The sequence below is a fragment of the Aotus nancymaae genome, unplaced genomic scaffold (assembly GCF_030222135.1).
Source record: "Aotus nancymaae isolate 86718 unplaced genomic scaffold, 86718_ANA_hifiasm-v0.15.2.pri h1tg000015l_0, whole genome shotgun sequence".
NCBI lineage: Eukaryota > Metazoa > Chordata > Mammalia > Primates > Aotidae > Aotus > Aotus nancymaae.
In genome coordinates, this window is record NW_026988426.1 from 13,013,633 (window position 1) to 13,020,544 (window position 6,912).

General features: G+C 39.6%; 1 pseudogene; it reads right to left on the reverse strand.

The window, feature by feature from the left end:
• LOC105710541 (SERPINE1 mRNA-binding protein 1-like) lies at positions 1 to 1,777 on the reverse strand (annotated as a pseudogene).
• Positions 1,778 to 6,912: the final 5,135 nt, after the last annotated feature.

Genomic DNA, 6,912 nt, shown 5'->3' on the forward strand with positions numbered 1-6,912 from the left:
TTAAAATACATATCGTTAGTATTCCACACAGCATAAAATTTGACAAATCAAAGTTTAACATGTCCCAGTTGACCATGTGTGAAAATGCAAAGCAGGTATTAAAACCAATTATGTCCAATATTTAAAACCAGTTTGTATTGGGGGAACTTCTAAATCCTTAATTAAAAAACACAAATGAAGTGAAAGCTTTAAACTGGTACACACTGTTCACACCTATATTTCAAGTTTGGAAATGCATATTTGCAAGCAGCAATACAAAAGTATTCATGAAGAATGCATAATCTCTGAAAATTATGAAAACATCCCTGCTACCAATACATTTCTAAATACAAAACTGACTACCATATTTGTTACTTCTGTGTAGCGAGAGAAGTTCATTTTTAAAACAGATAAAATTCAGTCTTTAGGTGTGAATGGTATGAATGACAGTCTTTTTTTTTTTAATTTCTTAGTCGTTTGGAATCCTTAAGCATGCAAAAGCTTTGAACAGAAGGGTTCACAAAGGAACCAGGGTTGTCTTATGGCATCCAGTTAAGCCAGAGCTGGGAATGCCTCTGGGTCATCCACATCAGGAGCAGAAGCACTTGACTTGTCAGTCCTGCTGCCACGGTTTGGGCGCCCACCACGCCCACGTCCACCTCGTCCTCCCCTGCCGCCACGTCCTGGGCGGCCAAGGTCTCCAAAATTGATCTCTAGCTGAGACGTTATATCATTTGCTGGCTTCCGGAAATGATGATCCATAACCGAATCTTCAGCATGAGCCTCTTCACTCTTTGATTTATGAAGAACAAATCCCTTCTTCCACTGCCCATCTGCACCTTCATTTGGTTTTCGGATATTAAATTCTACTTTTGCCCGGTCCTTATTTTGAATAGCCTTCCACTCATCCAAAGTCATCTCTTTTGGACCCTCCTCTTTTACCTCTTCAACTTCATTCTCCTTATTTTCAGTGTCTGCCACTGGATGATGTTCTTCACCTTCAGGTGTTTCCTCAGTCACATTTGATTAATCCAAGTCAGTTAATTCGTCTTTGACAGTTCCCCAGTTGTGAGATCCGCTACCTCCACGTTTGTCCTCGTGCTTCAGGCCAGATCTATCACTTCCACTATGCCTATCAAATTCACGTTTGCCACGAGAATCAAATCCATCTCCTCGGCCCATTCCACGCCCACGGCCCCCTCGACCTCTTCCAAGACCACCACGACCTCGAATAGGTCGGTCAATAATCGGTCTATCAACTGAAAATTCACCCCCTTCACCCTTTTCTTCAAGTGGCTTTTCAAATCTTCTTTCACGAGGTGGTCGCCTTTCTGGTCTTCTATCAACTATTTTCCCTTCACCCTGAAGTTGTTGATCAGGTCTTCTTCCAACTCGTCTTATTCCTTCTTTCTTAAGCGCCACGGGCGGCTGCGTCTCCTCTTTCTTGTCAACCACGCCAACGCTGGGGGGCAGCGGGTTCTTGCGGTCTTTCTGGGACTCCTTGCGCAGCTGCTTGCCTGCCGCGTTGGAGTTGGTCTGCGCCGCGGCCTGAGCTGCGCTCTTGGCCCCAGGGCCCCCAACGCCGCCCCCGCCGGCTTCTTTTTTCTTGTTCTCCGCTGCCTTCAACACCTCGAAGGGGTCCGATTCGTCGTCAAATAACTGGTCGAATCGGTTGGTGACCACGCAGCCGAAGCCTTCCTGTAAGTGCCCTGGCATGATGGTGGCTCGGCGGCGCGTTCCTCCACGGATTGCAGCGGGCCGCGCCGAGCCAAGAGCGCCTGCTTCAGCTCTTCCCACAAGATGGCCTGAACAGACACTTTTCAAAAGAAGACATTTATGTGGCCAACAAACAGGAAAAAAAAATGCTCATCATCACTGGTTATTAGAGAAATGCAAATCAAAACGACATTGAGATACCATCTCACACCAGTTAGAATGGTGATTATTAAAAAACTTGGAAACAACAGATGCTGAGAGGATGTGGAGAAATAGAAACACTTTTACACTGTTGATGGGAGTGTAAATTAGTTCAACCTTGTGGAAGGCAGTGTGATGACTCCTTAAGGATCTAGAAATAGAAATACCATTTGACCCACCCATCCCATTACCAGGTATATACCCAAGGGATTATAAATTGATCTATTATAAAGACTCATGCACACATACGTTCATTGTGGCACTGTTTACAATAGCAAAGACTTGGAAACAACCCTAATGCTCATCAAAGATAGACTGGATAAAGAAAATGTGGCACATATACACCATGGAATACTATGCAGCCATAAAAAGTGAAGAGTTTATGTCCTTTGCAGGGACATGGATGAATCTGGAAACCATCAACTCAGCAAACTGACATAAGAACAGAAAACCAAACACATGGACACAGGAAGGGGAACATTACACACTGGGGTCTGTTGGGGGATAGGGGACTAGGGGAAGGCTAGCAGAGGGTGGGGAGATTGGGGAGGGATAACATTAGGAGAAATACCTAATGTAGGTTATGGGGGGATGGAGGCAGCAAACCACCATGGCATGTGTATACCTATGGAATAATCTTGCAAGATCTGCACATGCACCCCAGAACTTAAAGTAAAATTTAAAAAAGAAAAAAAAAAGAAAAGAAAAAGATAGTAATAGAAGAAATCTCTAGTAAATCATATAAAGTGCTTACCACAGCAGCTGGACAAAGTAGTAGATCAATAAATTTTTATTATTGTTATGTCTATTCTAATCTTTAATTTTCCCCAACAAAATGTCAGCAAGCAGAAACAAAGTACATTTAGAAAATGTGTCCTTTTATTTTTTGTAATTATTTGGCAACAGTTAAGTGGACACATCATTCAATTCCAGAATCAGTTTGAATCAACAGCTATGTTCCACACAAATCTTTCATTTTCAGATGATGTATGTGAGGCACAGAAAGGTAAAAGCCCCCTTTCAGAGGTCACATAACAGTGGAAATTTGAGATTTTTAAGACCATGAGATCAAAACTAATTATGAATTTGGGGCAACTGCTCAGCTTCTTCATGTGGCTATACCTTTATTTTTAAAAATCTAATCATTTCTATCTTTAAAAAGATTTTTTTTCTGTTCGTTAGACAAATTGAATTTGAGATACATGGCCAGGCGCAGTGGCTCATGCCCATAATCCTAGCACTTTGGGAGGCTGAGGTGGGTGGACCACCTGAGGTGAAAAGTTCCAGACTAGCCTGGTCAACATGGCGAAACCCCATCTCTACTAAAAATACAAAAAGTAGCCAGGCGTGGTGGCTCATACCTGTAATCCCAGCTACTCAGGAGGCTGAGGCAGGAGAATAGCTTGAACCCAGGAGGCAGAGGTTGCGTGAGCTGAGGTCCCACCAATACATTCCAGCCTGGGTGTCAGAGGGACTCTGTCTCAACCCCCCCCAACGCAAAAAATGAGATATATATCAACCCCATACATAAAGCTACAATATATTTATCCACTGATTTATAGAATTAATCTATGCTGATAAAATAATCATCTTTATCTGTTGTTGAAGGCAAGGATTACATCTTAATCTTCTTTCTATCCAAAAAAGTGCTTTGTAAAATGTCTCCTAACGAGTATTTGCAAAATAAATAAATAGAGAATTGTATTTTCTCTTTGTTTCCCTACTCTTCCTGACTCTTTCCTTACTGTGCCATTCACCAAAGACAGAGCTGCTCCTTCCCACCTCTGAATCTTTGCACCTGCTGTTCCCCTCCCTGGAATGCTCTTACTCATCTCTTCAATTGACCAGCTTATTCTTGGCCTTCAGTTATTGGCTTATGAGTCATTTCCTCAACAGGGGCATCGTGGATCATCCATCATGAACCCAAGCAACTTATTATCTTACACCCTGGTGGCTTGTTTGCTTGTGCCCACCACAGGGTGAATGACCAGAAGCTACGGGAGCTTAACTAACTGGTTCGCTGCTATACGCCAAGCATTGTGCCAGCAACTTAAAAAGGCTCAATAGATAATCATTGAAAAAACGAGCAAAAGAAGGCAAAGCAGAGCCCCAGAACGAATTTTTTACCTAGTATTAGGAATAAAGGAGCTGACTCCTACTTGTCTTATGTTAGAATTAGAAAATATGAACTCAGGCCGGGCGCGGTGGCTCAAGCCTGTAATCCCAGCACTTTGGGAGGCCGAGGCGGGTGGATCACGAGGTCAAGAGATCGAGACCATCCTGGTCAACATGGTGAAACCCCGTCTCTACTAATACAAAAAAAATTAGCTGGGCACGGTGGCGCGTGCCTGTAATCCCAGCTACTCAGGAGGCTGAGGCAGGAGAATTGCCTAAACCCAGGAGGCGGAGGTTGCAGTGAGCCGAGATCGCGCCATTGCACTCCAGCCTGGGTATCAAGAGCGAAACTCCGTCTCAAAAAAAAGAAAATATGAACTCAGTGCACTTGATTTTGTTATTAAAATTAATTAATTAAACTCATTGCAGTGTGCAAATTTAGCACATTGGTGTGTTCTGAAATCATCACTCCCCAATCTGAAGCATTAGCTTGATTCTAGGCAACTATTACATCCTCTAAAGTTAAAACTGGTTATTACATTGGGGATTTTGTTTCCTTTGATAATTGAGCTCCACTGGTTATTCAAGAAATCAGCACTTATCCTTCAGTTTTTTCTGTTCTGGTTACAGAGAAAAAGCAGGTCGATTCTCAGGACAATGATGAAAACGGCATCTCCCCCCACCTCTATCATCTTTCTATATAAGTGGATCCGAGCTGACAGACCATTATAATGTACAGTACCCAGCTGACATTATTGACCGAAAAGCAACTTCTTTGTTTATTTTCTATTGACTTAATGATGAGACAGGCACAAATAGAGCTTGTTGTCTTTGCTTTTAGCCCTTAATCCCGTCATGGTGCTCAACCACTAACATACTGGTCATGTAGAGGGAAATATCCAGCTAAGCATAAACCCAGCCCAGGGATCTTTTGAGATGACTGCAATCACTCTTCCATCTACAACATTCCCCCTTTCATCATATCAATCATGGGAAAATGCATCTCAAATCCCTCATTAAAAATTTTTTTTTTCCGTAAAAACATCCTTAAACATTTTATAAATTTTATTTGCTAAATTATTTAACTCTAAGTAATATAATATACTTCATTTATACAAGCAATCATCCCCAATACTTAAAAATACTTACAAGGAAAGAAAATTAAAACAAGATTTTAAATTGAATAGAATTCTTATGACTAGGACACTAAAGAATCATTAAAATTTACAAAATATGTTCTATGAGTATTTGATTTAATATTCATTATTTTTGTGCATTTTTCTTGTATTTTTGAGCCACTTAAAACAATTTTTTTTCAGGTCTCAAACACAATTCTTACAAAGCTTCTAAAACCCTTATCTGTCTGCCAGTAGTGCCTAAGCAGAAAAATCAGCCTTATACTTGCCTAACTCCTGAAACAGTCAGAGTTAGAACTGATCACTTTCAATAATCATCCTTTATATGAAAACTGCTGGTGGATTATCCTGAAAATATGTAGTAAAGTAAAATAAATAAATAACTTTCATGAAATAAAGAAATGAATAGGCTCTTGATCGCTTTCAGAAATAAAGTATATTTTTGACAGTCCTAAATACAAGATCTATCAAATAGTAGTCCCTCAAATACTTTCATTCATATGAGTTTCTTTAGAATGGGTCAGAAATATCATCAGTTTTTCCCCTTAAATCAAATACCTACATGTCTTTACCTGACGGTAGAAGTGATTATATTAAAATATTTTACCCTGAACTTGTATTTCTTTGTGTTCAACTGCTTGGAAACTTCTGATATGTTTAAATCTCTTTGTAAAAGTTGTAATCAGTTTCAAAGAGATAGTTTACATATAAAACATTCTTTCCCATATCACTGAAAGAACTTCTAGTCACCAATATTTTTTTAAGAAAGTGTATGTGGGGTGCAAATGAGAAGATGAAATAATCCAGAACATGACATATTCATATTCTTATTCCCTAACCGTTCAGTTTTAGCATTTGGTGTAATTTGAAGCAACCTTTTTAAATTGCATTGTTGATTAGGTAATTTTCCTCTTCAGCTATCTAATTTTTCTGAAGCTCATCTTGAATTGAGTGCATTAATATTAAAGTTTGCAAAATAGCAACCTTGAAAAAACATGCACTCTGACTTTTCCCCTTACAGAAGTGACTTCATCAGTGGCTGCAGGTCTCTGATGCCCAATCAGCTGCATAATGATGATGATAATTATTATTTATTGAGCACTTGCAATACGCCAGCACTGCCAAGCACTTTACATGCATTATTTCATTTAATTTCTACAACAACAATAAGAGACAGATATTACTATCTCCATTCTATAGATGAGGGAGCTGAGGCTCAGAAAATTTAAATAAACTACAAAATCTCACCAATGAGAGACTGTATAATTGGAATTCAAAGCCAGGCAGTGTGACCCAAAAGTTCCCACTCCTAACTAGCTTTTTTCTTAAGTGGATGGTTTAATCCAACTGGTTAATAAGAACAAGCAAAATTTAAAAAGATGATGAGTTTTTTCATTAGTCCAACAATTTTGACATTGTGATGACAAAAATACTACAGCTGGATTTCCCAACAACTCAGCTGATTATTTCTAATCGTCAATTATTCAAAACGATTTAACTGGTAGTAAATAAAGATAAAAGCTTTCTGAATGTGGGGTGGAGGGCTCAGGTATTCTCATTTCAGTGGCATCAGCTTAAAAGATGTACTCTAAGAAAGTTAAGAGCTTTTCATCTTCAAAGTCAATATTGATTGACCTGTATTTTTTTTCTCTTAACTTTTGAGAAAGATATGGAAAGAAAATAAAAGGGTTAGCTCAGCCGAGAACATGATCAAGGAGAGGATCAAAAAATATAATTCCACTCTTCTGTGCTCTTTGGCTCATTT